Source organism: Vulpes vulpes, chromosome 14, assembly GCF_048418805.1.
Source record: "Vulpes vulpes isolate BD-2025 chromosome 14, VulVul3, whole genome shotgun sequence".
NCBI lineage: Eukaryota > Metazoa > Chordata > Mammalia > Carnivora > Canidae > Vulpes > Vulpes vulpes.
The window spans coordinates 63,197,292-63,213,531 of record NC_132793.1 but is presented as its reverse complement, the minus strand read 5'-3'; the positions used below and the strand labels follow the sequence as shown (position 1 = coordinate 63,213,531).

The window sequence follows — 16,240 nt, the reverse complement described above, 5'->3', positions numbered from 1 at the left end:
TATACATAATGCTTAAGTCAGTACACATTGCTGCTATGAGGGAGCGGGGACTAGCTCAGAGATTGGAAGAAAGAAGTAAAACTATCTTTAATTGCATTTATGTGACCATTTACATGGAGAATCCTATAGAAACTAAAAAAAAAACGACTACTTCAACAAATTTTATTATTTTTTTTATTTTTATTTTTTTTTAAATTTTTTATTTATTTATGATAGTCACAGAGAGAGAGAGAGGCCGAGACACAGGCAGAGGGAGAAGCAGGCTCCATGCACCGGGAGCCCGATGTGGGATTCGATCCGGGGTCTCCAGGATCGCGCCCTGGGCCAAAGGCAGGCGCCAAACCGCTGCGCCACCCAGGGATCCCCTTCAACAAATTTTAAAAGGTGAGAGAATACAAAGCAAATGTATAAAATTCAATTGTATTCATATAAAATACAGGTACATAAAAATCCAGAACAATCAGAAATATGGAAAAAATCATTTCAGTGGTGGCAAAAACATAATTCCTAAAAATAAAGCTAATAGAAGGTATACAAGAAAAAGAAAAGGTATCCAAGAATGCTACATTAAAAATCACTTTATTGGGAAAAAAATCCTGAATAAACGGAAAGAAATATCACTTTCAGGGATTAGAAAACTCACTATTTTTAAGATGCTGTTCCTCCCCAAACTGATTTATAAATTCAACACAATCCCAATCAGATTGCAGGAGGCTATTTTATGGATATTGGAAAAGTTATTTCTAAAATTCATATAGAAATGCAGAAGACATAGAAAAAGTTCACAGCAGAACAAAGTGGACGAAGTACCTTATCTAATTTTAAAAATTATCATAAAGCTATAGTAATGAAGACAGTTTGGTATTGATTGAAAAAAAAAAGATAATACATATTTTTTAAAAAAAGCCAAACAGAGTCTATAAATAGGCAAATACAAAGTCAATTGATTTCCAACAAAGATATAAAGTAGTCAACAGAAGGAAAGTCTTCAATAAACAGTGTTGACTCAATTGAGTATCTGTATGGAAAACGATAAAAACCAACTCTTGGGCAGCCCGGGGGTGGGTGGGGGGGGGGGGCTCAGCGGTTTCGCGCAGCCTTCAGCCCAGGGTGTGATCCTGGAGCCCCGGGATCAAGTCCCACGTCAGGCTCCCTGCATGGAGCCTGCTTCTCCCTCTGCCTGTGTCTGTCTCTCTCTCTCTCTCTCTCTCTCTCTCTCTCTCTGTGTGTCTCATGGATAAATAAATAAAATCTTTTAAAAAAACAACTCTTACTTCACATTATACATAAAGAGTAACTCAAAATAGATCACAGATGTGGATATAATACCTAAAATTATAAAAATTCAGAACAAAACACAGGAGAAAATCTTTGTAACCTTGGAGTAGATAAAGGTTTCTTAGGTATAAAACAAAACAAAAAAACATGAAACAGAAAAGAAAAAAAAATTAGTAAGTTGTGTCTCATTAAAATTTAAAAACATTCATAAAATAACATTAAAAAGTGAAAAAGAAGCCACAAACTTGAAGAAAATATTTGAAAAAGATATATTAGAAAAAAAGGCTTGTATCAAATTAAGGAAAGAACTCTTAAAATTGCATAATAAGAATAACCCGACTAGAAGTAGGCAAAATAAACAAAAGTCAGAACAAGAGAGCTACACAGGTAAATTCTACCAAACATTTCATATCTCTTCTTCTCAAACCATTCTAAAAAATAGAAGAGGAAGAAAAACTTCCAAATTCATTCTATGGGGCCCAATATTTCTGTGATACCAAAACTAGATGAAGACACTACAAAACAAACAAAAAACCCCAGGCCAATATCTCTGATGAACATAGATGCAAAAATCCTAAACAAAATATGAGCAAACCAAATCCAACAATATGTTAGAACAATAATTCACCACAATGAAGTGGGATTTATTCCCAGGATAGAAAGGCGATTCAATATTCATAAATCATGGGATCCCTGGGTGGCGCAGCGGTTTGGCGCCGGCCTTTGGCCCAGGGCGCGATCCTGGAGACCCCGGATCGAATCCCACATCAGGTTCCCGGTGCATGGAGCCTGCCTTCTCCCTCTGCCTGTGTCTCTGCCTCTCACTCTCTGTGACTATCATAAATAAATAAAAATTTTAAAAAAAATTCATAAATCAGTCCACATGATACATCTTATCAATAAAAGAAAATATAAAAACCCTATAATCTCAACAGATGCAGAAAAAGCATGTGACAAAGTACAACATCCATTTGTGATAAAATCCCTCAACAAAGTAGGTTTAGAGAAGACATACCTCAACATAGTAAAGGCCTTTATGAAAAACCCATAGCAAACATCATACCCAATGGGAAAATACTGAGTTTTTCCCTAAGGTCAGGAACAAGACAAGTGGTCCATTCTGACCACTTTTATTCAACACAGTACTGGAAGTCTAGCCACAGGAATTAGATAACAAAGGGAATAAAAGGAATCCACATTGGCAAGGAATAAGTAAAACTTCCACTATTCGCAGATGACATGATACTACATCTAGAAAACCCTAAAGATTCCACCGAAAAACTACTAGAATTGATAAATGAATTCACTACAGTCACAGCATACAAAATCAATGTACAGAAATCCACTGCATTTCTATACACTAATAATGACAAAATGGAAAGAGATATAAGAAAACAATTCCATTTATAATTGTATCCAAAAGAATAAAATATCTGGGAATAATCTTAACCTAGGAGGTGAAAAACCTGTACTCTGAAAACTATAAAGCACTGATGAAAGAAACTGCAGACAACACAAAGATAAGGGAATATATCCCATGCTCATGGAGTGGAACTACCCAAAGCAACCTGATGATTTAATACAATCCCTAATAAAATATTGATAGCATTTTTCACAGAACTAGGACAAAAAAATCCTAAAATTTGTATGGAACCACAAAAGACCTCAAATAGCCAACAGAATCTTGAAAAAGAAAAACAAAGCTGGTGGTATCACAACTCCAGATTTCTAGTTATACTACAAAACTACAGCAATTAAAATAGCATGGTCCTGGCATAAAAATAGACACATAGATCAATGGAATAGAATAGAAAATCTAGAAATAAAACCACAACTCTATGTCAATTAATTTTCAACAAAAAAGGCAAGAATAAGCGATGGAAAAAAAGAGTCTCTTCAACAAAGGGTGTTGGGAAAACTGGACATCTACATGCAAAAGAATGAAACTGGACCATTTTCTTACACCATACACAAACATAAACTCAAAATGAATTAAGCACCTCCATCTGAGACCTGAAACCATAAAAATCTAGAAGAGAACAGGCAGTAATATATCTGACACTGGATGTAGCAACATCTTTCTAGATAGGTCTCCTGAAGCAGGGGAAAGAAAAGCAAAAACAAACTACTGGGAATACATCTCAATAAAAAGCTTCTGCACAGCAAGGGAAATGATCAGCAAAATTAAAATAAAACCTACAGAATGGGAGAAGGTATTGCAAATGAAATATCCTATAAAGGGTTAGTATCCAAAATATATAAAGAATTTATACAATACCCCCAAAATAAATAATCCAATTAAAAAATGGACAGAAGACATGAACAGACATTTCTCCAGAAGACATCCACATGGCCAACAGATGCATGAAAAGATTCTCAACATCACTCATCATCAGGGAAATGTAGATCAATACTATAATGAGATTGGGACATCCAGGTGGCTCAGCAGTTGAACATCTGCCTTTGGCTCAGGGCATGATCATGCAGCCCTGGGATCAAGTTCTACATTGGGCTCCCTGCATGGAGCCTGCTTCTCTCTGTGCCTCGCTCTGTGTCTCTCATGAATAAATAAATAAAATCTTTTAAAAAAACAAAACTATAATGAGATCACCTCACACCTGTCAGAATGGCTAAAATCAGAAACCTAAGAAACAAGTGTTGTCGAGGATGTGGAGAGATAGGAACCTTCATTCACTGCTGGTGGGAATGCAAACGGGCACAGCAACTGTGGAAAAACGGTATGGAGGTTCCCCAACAAATTAAAAACAGAACTACCTGGGTGCCTAGGTGGCTCAGTCAGTTAAGCGTTTGACTCTTGGGTTTGGCTCAGGTCATGAGCTCAGGGTCATGAGACTGAGTCCCATATCTGGCTCTGGGCTGGGCAAGGAGTCTCCTTTACATTCTCTCTCTCCCTTTCCTTCTCCCCCTCCCCTGCCTCTTCCTCTTAATAAAAAGAAAAGGAACACGAACCAGAACTACCCTATGATCCAGTAATTACACTAATGGGTATTTACCAAAAAAATACAAAGACAATAATTCAAAAGGATATATGCACCTTTATGTTTATGGCAGCATTATTTATAAGAGACAAATAGCCCAACTGTCCACGCATATATGAATGGATAAAGAAGATTTGTATATATATATAAGTATATATATATAAAAAATTTGTATATATATGTTATGTATATAAAATTTGTATATATGTTATATACACACACACAAAGAATATTATTTGGCCATAAAAAAGAATGAAATCAGGGCACCTGGATGGTTCAGTCCGTTAAGCATCTGCCTTCAGCTCAGGCTGTGGTCCCAAGGTCCTGGGATCCAGCCTCAGGTCAGGTTCCCTGCTCAGTGGGGAGCCTGCTTCTCCCTCTCCTCCCTGCTTGTGCTCTCTCTTGCTATTCTGTTGCAATCTCTGTCTCTCTCGCAAATAAATAAATAAAATCTTTTTAAAAAAATGAAATCTTGCAATTTGCAACAAAGTAGATGGAGCTAGAGAGCATAACACTAAGTGAAATAAGCCAGTCAGAGAAAGAAAAATACCGTATGATTTCATATATGGAATTTAGGAAACCAAACAAAGGAAAGATAGAGACAGACCAAAAAACATACTCTTAACTAGAGAACAAACAGATGGTTACCAGAGGGGAGGTAGGCGGGGGGGAGGTGGTTATATGAAATAAGTGAAGGGGATTAAGAGTTCACCCATCTTAAGGAGCACTGAGTAATGTATAGAATTGTTGAATCACCACACTGTACACTTGAAACCAAACCACATAGCACTGTATGTTAACTATACTGAAATTTAAAAATAAATTAAATGTAATAGATTTCAAAAGAAAAGCAGGCAAAATTTTTAAAAGAAATATACAAATGACCACTGAAAAATGACATGAAAAAACACTTGGAGGTGATAGACACATTCATTATTTTGATTGTGATGATAGCTTCATGGATGTGTGCCAAAACAGACCAAATTATTTTAAACATGTAAAGTTTATTGTACTTCAATTATATGTTAATAAGGTTATAACAGATAAAAGGAAGGAGTTTTTAAATGTTAAAAATGATAACTGGGGGATGCCTGGGTGGCTCAGCGGTTGAGCATCTGCCCTCAGCTCAAGACATGATCCTGAGATCATGTTCTGGGATCTAGTCCCGCATCGGGCTCCCTGCATGGAGCCTGCTTCTCCTCCCTTTGCCTATGTCTGTGCCTCTCTCTGTGTCTCTCATGAATAAATAGTCTCTAAAAAAAAAAAAACCAAAATAGTAACTGGTATGATTTATTCTCTTTTTCTAAAATGTTTACATGTTATAGTAGTATGGAAAATACTACTATATATAGTAGTATGGAAATAGTACCCATGTTTCACATGGGTAGAAAAATATGAGAAATATATAAACTACTAGAGAAGGAATTATTTCTTTACATTACAAACCTTATTATTTATTCCAAGAGCGATCAGCTAATACACATGAATACAAAAAAAAAAAAAAACTTAAACATCACAAGTATTTAGCTCTGAGCGTAATTATAACTGCTATTAAGGAATTCATAAGACCGTAAACCAAAAAAATAGCTCTAAATATAGAAATTTCAAGCAGTCATATACTTTATTAATACATTGGAAATAATTAGATTTCCAATCTTACTCTCCAGGCAATTGAGCAATATTTACACACATGAAGAGGCCAAAAGAAACTTACACTGATCTTCAGCAAGCGTCTAATAACTGTTATAGACTTAGAGAGCTTGGGAGTAGACATAGGCATGTGATATTTCACAAAGATTAAAAAAAACATCAATGACCTTTATTAAATCAGCTGAACCAGCCTACAGTTTCCTACTATCTTTTCATTCATTCACTTAATGAAAATTTATTAACTGCCTCAAATATACCAGATTTTATGTTTGACAGAAGAGATGCCAAAAGGCAATAGAGTATATGGTTAAAACAACTGATAGTAGAGCCGGAATGCCTCTGTTTAAATTTTAACTCAGTCATCTATTCTATGTATTTCAGAAGGCAAGTTACTTAACCTTCAGCTGTGCAGTAAAAGGTTAACTGCACAGGCTTAAGGTGTTCAAACCCTGTATCTTCTAAAGAGGGCTGTCCCTTGACTGGCTTCTAGGAAATAACCAATAAGGCCTTGGAATTTCATGCCTGATAAAAGTAAGAGTGTCTTTGTATACCTGAAGTCATGGGCCATGTCATATAGTTTATTCTAGCCATGTGACTTACGGTGAGTGCATGCTTTTACCTACCTGAGTCCCGCAGCAAGCTGTATTAGTTTTATCTCTGTGGGGGCTAGAAACTGAGTAATTGCCAATTATGGGGGCACTCCATGCCTAGGTGACTAACATGACAACCCCTAAAAGAAAAACAACAACAACAACAAAACCTGGACTCCATGGCTCAGGAGAGCCTTCCTAGTTGGTAAGACTTTGCACCTGTTACACAGTTTGGGAAATTGAGCACTTTCCATATGACTGTATTGAAAGACAAGTGGAAGCTAGTGCTTTGTATTTCCTGGACTCCTGCCCTACATGCTTTTTCTCTTTGCTGATTTTAATCTGTATCCTTTCACTGTAATAAACTGAAACCATGAATGTAACAGCTTTTCTGAGTTCTGGGAGTTCTTCCAGCAAATCATCAAACCTGAGGATTCTTAAGGATCCTCAACAGAGTAACATTGTTTCCACATCTAAAAAATGTATTTAATATTAGTTCTTACTTAAAGAGTAGGTGTGGTGATCAAAGTAATTAAAGTATGTTAGGTGCTTACAATAATGCCCAGCATATAATGTTTGCTGTTGCTCATGCTGTTACAAAAATAAGTGGTCCTAATAATTGAAGATCTTCGTCTAGTGAAAGAAGACATTAAATAATTAATCAGCAAGTGCTAAAAAAGTATGTGGGAAGAGCAGAGAGCATCAGTTCCTTCTTTCTGATCCCCAACTCTGCTGTCTTCATTTAAGTACCCAACATTTCTCATTTCCTAAGTGAACTGTTAGGAGTATCCTCTTAATAGCATAATCCTTACAGGATTTCCTGACATCCTATCTACCAGCAGCAGCCCCACCACACACAGGCACACCACTATTGCCTGATCCAATATTCCTTTCACTTGACTTCACATTCTTAGAATCCATTTCCATACATATTTCTCAAAATGACAGAACTTTCAAATTATTTTGGTGTGTATCACATTTCTTCCTAGTTTAAATTTTATACCTCACCCTCCAGGGCCTAGGTGGACTGATTATAGGTCTAGAAGCAATGAAAGATGGCAAGAATATGACAAGAAGATCAGCAGTCCATTGCAGGCAACAACTTTAGGGGACATCATAGGGTCTTTAGGCCATGGGAGACAGACCTCCTAGGAAGGAGTAGAAGGGCTGCTTCCACTGGCAAAGGAAGTTCAACATAATTTAAAGATCCAAGGTTCCTAGCTCCATCACAATCTGCCCAAAGGTACCCATATAAAGACGCAACCCTTTCTTCAAGGTTGCAAATTCAGATTGCGCTATAATACGATCCTCTACATGATTTATTTTAAAGCAACCTTAGAAATGAGACTGTACAACATAAGGGTCTCTTTTTGGGCAGCAACAGATACAAATTTTGGTACCTGGAAGCGGAGTCACAGCCATTTTGAAAACTTAAGATGTGAGAGGGGCTTTGGAACCAGGCAGGGAGCTCTGAGAGTGTTAGAGAAAGCCCAAAGCACCCCGAGGAACCTGTTTATAGATGTCCCATGATCTCTGATAAGTCTATGGGTGAGGACTTGCAAAAATGCAAATGTTATTGGAAATCTGAGGAAGGGGGAATCCTTGTTAAGTAGTGGCAGAAACTTTAGCAACACTGTCCCATGGAGTCATACAAAAAGCAGAAAATATGACTAACAAAGTGGCTGATCTAGCTAAAGAAATTTCCAACCAGAGTGTTGAATATGCCACCTGGTTCGTTTTACTGCTTAGAGTAAAACTTGATAAGTGAGAAAGAAAATAATGAAAGGGCTGTTAAACAAAAAGGAGACAAGATTTCCTCTACAAAAGATACTATCAAGTAAGTGAAAAGCCAAGCCACAAACTGAGAGAAAATATTTACAAAAGACGTATCTAGTAAAGGTATCTTATCTAAAATACACAAAGAACTCTTAAAAACAACAACAAAAAAACTGGGCCAAAGGCCTGAATAGATGCTTCACTGAAAATATACAGATGGCAAATAAGCTTATGAAAAGATCGTAAACATCATATGTCATTACGAATTGCAAATTAAAACAACAATGAGGTACTACTACGTATCTATTAAAAAGAACAAATGCCTATAGGGTAACAATAGGAAATGCTGGCAAGGATATAGAGCAATAGAAACTCTCACTCATAGTTGATAAGAATTCAAATGGTACAGCCATGTTGGAAACTAATTTAGCAGTTTGTTACAAAATTAAACCTACTCTTACCATACAATCCAGGAATCCTGCTTCTTGGTATTTACCCAAATGAGTTGAAAACTTCTGTCCACACAAACATCTACACACAGATGTTTATAATAGCTTTATTCATTATTGCCAAATTTATAAACAAAATATCCTTCGGTACCTAAATGAATAAATCAACTGTGGTACATCCATACAATGGGTTACTAAGCAGTATGTCCTTCGGTACCTAAATGAATAAATCAACTGTGGTACATCCATACAATGGGTTACTAAGCAGTAAAAAAACAAATGAACAAACAAACCCTCACAAGACATGAAAAAATAGAAAAGGAACTTTAAATACCTATTGCTAAGTGAAAGAAGCCAATCCAAAAGGCTACATGCTATATGATTACAACGATAAGACATTTTGGAAAAGGCGAAACTATAGAGAAGTCCAAAGTTTAGTGGTTGGCAGGGGCTGGGGGGAAGGAGGGATAAACAAGGCAGTGAAACTATTTAAGTGCAGTAAAATTACTCTCTACAATACTATGACAGTAGATACACACATCATTACACATTTGCCTGAATCATAGAATGTATAACACCATGACTGAACCCTAATGTAAACTACGGATTTGGGATGATAATGATATGTCAACATAGGTTAATCAGTTGTAACAAATGCACCACTCTGATGTGGAATGTTGACAATGGGAGAGGCTGTGCAAGTGCAGGGGCAGGAGGTATACAGGACATCTCTTACCTTTCTACTCAATTTTGCTGTGAACCTAGAACTGTTCTAAAAAAATAAAATCTATTTAAAAAAAAAACCTAAGCAAATGATGCTAAAATTAAGAAATGTTTTATAAGCAAAGAAAATATGCAGGGCACTACCAGAGAAACATCGTTCAGAGATGAGGCTAGGGGAGTGACTGAAAAATCTTTCATTAAAACTTCAAAAATATTAAAGATAATGCCTCAGACTATTAGTTAGCCAAAAGGCTCTCTAAAGACATTAGAATGTGCCTTATTGATCTTCTCAAACAATAAAGCTTCTACAAAATTAAGGGCATTATCCGTAAGCCTTGTTACAAAGAGCCCAAGGTATACAAAGATTTATCTAAAAAAAAAAAAAAAAAGTGTTAAGTGTGACTTTTGCTCAAAGGAATGTGTATCAATAGAATTCACATAACGTCCACAAGATTCATAAAAGATTAATATATCTTTTAATTTAATATATAAAAGATTTAATATATCTTAAATGAAGAAAGACTTTTGGACCCCAAAATCTAGTGACAGAAAGCAGGCAAAGAAAACTACTCACCTTGGAAACATCTGTAATCTTTCATGAAAAAAGACAGACAGAGGTACAAGGAAAAGTACAGAAGGCAAGGCTAAGAATCTTGAAGAATTATTCTCAGGTTTGATATCTAACCAAGAAACTTCTATTATTTGTCCATCTGGACCTCAGAATTGCTATGAATCAGTGACACCTTTGCATCTTCCATTTTTTCCCCTTTTAGAATGAGACTATCTATAGCAGTTATCCTATGCCTGTCCCTCATTGTATGTTCAGTACTGCAGATGAGGAGAGGCAGATAGAGCAGAATGATACTCAAAGAGCTATGCTTGAGAAAAAACACCCAAGGAACCAATCTACGCCTGGATCTGATTTAGATAATGACATTCTGTGCTTTGAAATCATGTAGTATCAGAATGAGACATGTGAGGCCTTGGGAAGCAGTGGATGTAATCTGCATGTGGGAAGGACATGAACCCCTGGGGGCTCGCGGTCAGACCTGTATGACCAATGCTAAACAAGAAATGTGATAGATAATATCACACCTCAGAAATTTTAACACTGTGGCTTCCATTTTCAGTGCTTTCTCACTCATCAGATAACTCGTTCTTGGGAAGCCAAGTTGTGAGCAGCCCTACGGAGAGCCCCAAGTGGTACGTAAGTGAAGCTGCCTGCCAACAGCCACATAAGTGAGCTTGGAGTGGATCTTACAAGACCTAGTCCAAGTACAGATGACTACAACCCTCGGTGACACTGTAACTACAACTTCACAAGAGATCCTAAGCTAGAATCACCCCTAAACTGACCTTAAATTTCTGACTCTAAGAGACTATGTGAGAGAATACTTTTTTTTTTCATTTTAAGTTGCTAAATTTTAGGATTTGATACATCACAATAGACAACATGTAGTTAAATCCCAAGTGAATTACTGAACACCGCTAAAGCTCCCAGATTCATTCGTTCTCATCATCACTTGATTACCTATTGACTTTCCAATTCAGCAATAATATATTTCTTATTTAAGGAAGGAGCATTCTTTAGATTTCCCAAAACAAGAATACTTTCTTTTACTGTCTTTGGACTTAAAAAAAAAAAATAGTAGGAAATTAGCTTACAAAGCTCAAGATTTTCAGAATTAATGGTTGGTCTGGCTGAAAGTCTTTCTTCATTGAGAGAAAGAAACCTTACATTTTTAATTAGAACAGTTAAAAACACAAACACATATGCTTGTTTGGATAAAACTAATTATGCATGGTTCTTACTGAAGAAAATATTCAGAATAAATAAGCTTGTTTTCAATAGTTTGTTTTCAATGATAAAGCTGAAATGTCTAATTTTTTTTAATGTACTTGTATTATTCTTAATGCAGATAAAATTTCCACGATTATAATCACTTACACTGTTCCAAAATAACAAAATACTACTATAAACAATAATACTCTAATCACAATTACCTGTCAAATACATTAGCACAAACTGATTTATCATATTAGTGACCTAGAAAAAAGTAGGAAAAATTCTAAAAGAACAGTGTACGAATAAAAAATGCTTTCATGCTGGCACAAAAAAGTGCAAAATGGTCTCCCGTAAATCCAATTTTTGTTGGATCCGAACCTAGAGTCATCTAGTTTAAAATTCAGGCTATAATCCAACCTACAGGAAGGACTATACTACTGCCTTGACAGCAGCTTAAGGGAGGTTACTTTGGCACACTGGAATTTTTAAAAATCTATTTTTAAGGCATAAGCTGCCGCTCTGAGAGGGGGTCTATATTGTATGCCACACCTCAATCACTGCAGGTATCAAGAAAACAAAAAGGAAAGGGAGCAATATAGCCATAGAAAAGCAAAGACAAACAATTAACCATTTAAAGTTTGTATAATGCAGGAATCAAAAATTCAAATGACTAAAGGCATCAGAAAGTTAACAGTCAGTCAATATAGGCAGTGAGGCCTAAAAGTCATAAGCTTACACTGTATGAATGTAAAGCCTGCAACAAAGTGGAAAACACACAGCTCATTTCAAGGGAGTTGCTATTTGCCTCACTGTTGCTATACAAAATGAAGACCCAGTGTGAACTGGAAGTTTCTATTTCTCAGGAGAAATAAAAAACTTGGATTTTTACTTAAATTAGCTGAAAACTCATTCTACAACATTAAAGATTGTGCAGGTCCAGTTAGCCTGGAGATCTCCAATTTGTAAATTCTGCTCGATGCAGTATTATAGAGGATATAACTACCTACTACTCTCCCATATAGCTCAATAACATCCAGGGCGAAAACAGATATATCAGTAATAAAAATAAGACTCCAGTGATCCCACAGAATAATAATTTCCCAGAAAGTGGAATCAGGTCAAAAGTATTTTCATATATATATATATATATATATATATATATATATTCCAAAACCAAAGCCTAAGATAAATACTCCAACTACATGAGAGGGTATTAAACTAAATGGATCAAAAAGATTAACTTCCAAACTACTTGAGCTAGTACTATAATCATTTCCATAATATACACAAAAATGATGATACCATGAAGAATGGGTAACTCAAATCAAGAGAGTATGTCACTATCTCAATTAATCAAACTTTATTACTTCTTAAAAATGCCTTGAGTTGTAATTTTGCCCGTCAGTACTCTAAATGAGGCACGCAAAACCAAGCTACGCTTTATGCCTGAAAAGGGCATCACTTAACACTCCCTCATTACCTCAGATACGAACTCTCAATTGTTTTTTAAATAAGAGTAGTGTGTTTAGCCACGTAGAGTATCACTCTCGCTGCTTTCTGATGCCAAAACACATATGAGGGCAATGCTAATCAGAGGGGATAAAAATATTAGTCACATCCTACAACAGTTAATAGTTATACTATTGGGTATTAGTTGTGATCATTTCTGTACTGAGCTCATAAAGGGCCTTACAAGGGCTCAAATCCAAAATCCTAGTCTTATTAGCATCTCTCTAAATCAACCCTATGTATGTTATCAATCTAGAGTATACTTAAAATAAATATCCTATCTGCTATATAAAAATGGAAACATACTGTAAATGCTTTGCTTTAATGATGTGTCTTCACAGTGATATCTTTCTTTATAGCAAAAATTATCTACATTATCTGTATTGCAAAAAAGAACTATTCCTCCCCAAAAGAAGACAATACAGTTATCAGAGAAAGCAGCACAGTACTGTTGTCTCTGCCTTGTCTTTAACTTAGCTGTGAAAACTTGAGTCAGTCATCTGCCATCTCATCTGTACCAAATTAATCAATTTTAATTTGCCAAAGAGTGATAGGCAAAATTGCAGTACAATTTTACATTCATTACCTTAATATAATCGGCTTAAATGAGCTTTATAACTGAATTAGCTAAATGTAGTATGCCAAGAATATTTTCTAGACAATGATAGTGTACAAAACCATTTAATATTTTAAAAAAAAGAAAAAAAAGTGTTACCTTGAACTACTAAGCCATTAGCTATTCTGGACAAAAAAATTCCTTTCCTTCTCATACAAATAATCCAAAAAAAAAAACTTTTTTAACAATACTGAACATTTTTAAATTACACACTTACTCATTACTCAATTACTTTTTTTAAGATTTTATTTATTCATTCATGAGAGACACAGAGAGAAGCAGAGACCTAAGCAGAGGGAGAAATAGGTTCCCTACGGGGAGCCTGATGCAGGACTCGATCTCAGGACCCCAGGATCACGCCCTAAACTGAAGGCAGATGTTCAGCCACTGAGCCACCTAGTCGCCCAAATTACTCAAACCTCATTATTCTATGCATGGAAGTAATGTGATATATTGTCTGCAAAACTTAGTTTATTCCTATAGGACTGTATACACTGCACACCTTCCAAACATTGACTACTGAGCCAGCTGAACTGACACATTGTACTGATACACAATAGTCTTACTGAACTATACTCAAGGCCAAAAGGCTGACTCCAGAACTATATGCTGAGATACAGCTGGTGATTTGCTCTCTCGATCCCCCATCCCATTCCCATCTGAAAAGCTCTATGACTTTCTGTCACCTTGTTGCTGAATCTTACCTCCTCTGCTGCAGTTTTGCTGCTTATTGTCCATTACTGTTACTGAATCCTTTGCCACCTCCCACCTACTCACATCCCATTGCTATATTGCTATCCAATAGGTGGAAGGTGGGGGGAGAGAACAGAGGAAGAGAAAGAATCTTAAGCAGGAGCCCACAGATCCCAATGCGGGGCTCTATTTCACAACCCTTGAGATCATGACCTGAGTAAGACACTTAACTGACTGAGCCAACCAGGTGCCCCTGTTCCACCATTTTTGTCTCTTCTATTTGTTTTCAGCCTCCAGCTCCCAGAAAAAAGAGACTGACTTCACAGGCACAGTCAACCAATCAATACACTCCTTTCCTTCTAATTAAAAAGGGGGTAAAAATAAAAGTCAAAGCAAGTTAGAAAGATCCCTGGCTTTTCTGAACTGTTTTTATCACAATCTGATACTTAAAAGTTCATTCATTGTTACAAAAGATGCTTTATGGTCTCTTTTATTCCTACCTTTAGAGTTACTTGAGATACTTAGTCTATATGTAACTTAAGTTCTTACAACTCTAGTATTTTAGGGTTTAAAAAAAAAAAAATCAACCGAAGACATGATGGCTTCCTTCTTAACCCTTAAAAGATTCACACACACACACACACACACACACACACAAATCCAAAAATTTCTATTAAAAGCAGATCTTAAAATAAACAAATAGTCCAAAGAGTAAATGAATGAACAGTACTCCAAAGAAAATATACATACGGCCCCAAAGAATATGAAAAGATTAACACCTCTAATCATTAGGAAAATGCAAATCAAAATCACAGGAGACACTACTTCACACCCATTTGGATGACTATTATCTACAAAAAGAAAGAAAAAAGAGAAAATGAATTTGGCAAAGACATGAAAAAGTACTGAAGGTGTAGAGAAACTGCAACCTCTGTTCATTGCCGGTAGGAATGTAAATTAGTACAACCACTGTCAATAAGAGTGAGGTGATTCCTAAAAAATTAAACACAGAATTGACATTTGATTCAGTTTGGAGTATATAGCCAAAAAGACATGAAAGCAGAAACTCAAACAGATATTTGCACACTCCGGTCCAGAGCAACCTTGTTCACAATAAGCAAAAGGTGAAAGCAACACAAGCACTCATAATCAAAATAACTTTTAAAAATGTAGTATACACATACAATGGAATATTAGTCAACGTTAAAAAGGAAACAAGACACAACATGGGTTAAACCTGTAAATACAGTGCTGAGTGAAATAAGCCAGTCACAAAAGGATGAGTATTGTATGATTTCATTCATATGAGTTACCTTGAGAAAGAAAATTCAGAGACAAAAAGTAAAGCAGTGGTTGTGAGGGGCTGAGGGGAGGGGGGAACAGAGTTAATGTTTAAAGGATATGGGTTTTCAGTTGAGTTAGCTGAAGAGTTCTACTAGAGATGGATGACAGTGATAAATGCAGAACAGTGTGTATATACTTAGTACCACTGATATATATTTTTTAAGATGGTTATAATGGTAAATTTTATGTTATGTATATTTTACCACAATATAAAAGATGAATGAAAAGTAAAGTTTACAACAGGGCAGAGAAGTACTTGCTACTTAGTCATCCATGGTTACTGTGGAAACCTTATCTGACTAAAACAGTACAAGTAATGTATCAACTAAGTAAACGGTGTTTAACTTCTTTAGTGCCAATGAAGCGCATGGAAACATCCCTAAGTTGAAAAAGATAGTCTTGGGCACCTGGGTGGCTCAGTCAGTTAAGTGTCTGCCATCATCTCAGGTCATGATCCCAGGGCCTTGGGATCGAGCCCCACACTGAGCTCCCTGCTCAGTGGGGAGTCTGCTTCTCCCTCTCCCTCTGCTCTCCACCTCAAATAAATAAATAAAAATAAAAATAAAAAGTCTTCAATAAATAAGATCTCTCATGCACACACCAAACCACTGAATACTCACTTTCAAGATTTTTAAACCCTAATGCCTCCATGCCTACATCACCGCTATTCTCAGATACACCAAACATTCTCTTGCCTCACCACCTTATGCTATCCTAAAACATTCATCCCCACACACCTGCAGAGTTCTCTCTCTCATTTCATTCAGATGTCTATGCATATGCTCCCTTATCAGAGCAGCTAAGCTTAACAATCCTGTGTAAGATAG

General features: G+C 36.2%; 1 protein-coding gene across 19 annotated transcripts in view; it reads right to left on the bottom strand.

Annotated features, from left to right (window-relative positions):
* Nucleotides 1-16,240, bottom strand: part of ARB2A (ARB2 cotranscriptional regulator A) — a 413,243-nt gene that overhangs the window by 394,459 nt on the left and 2,544 nt on the right. The window lies entirely within an intron of this gene.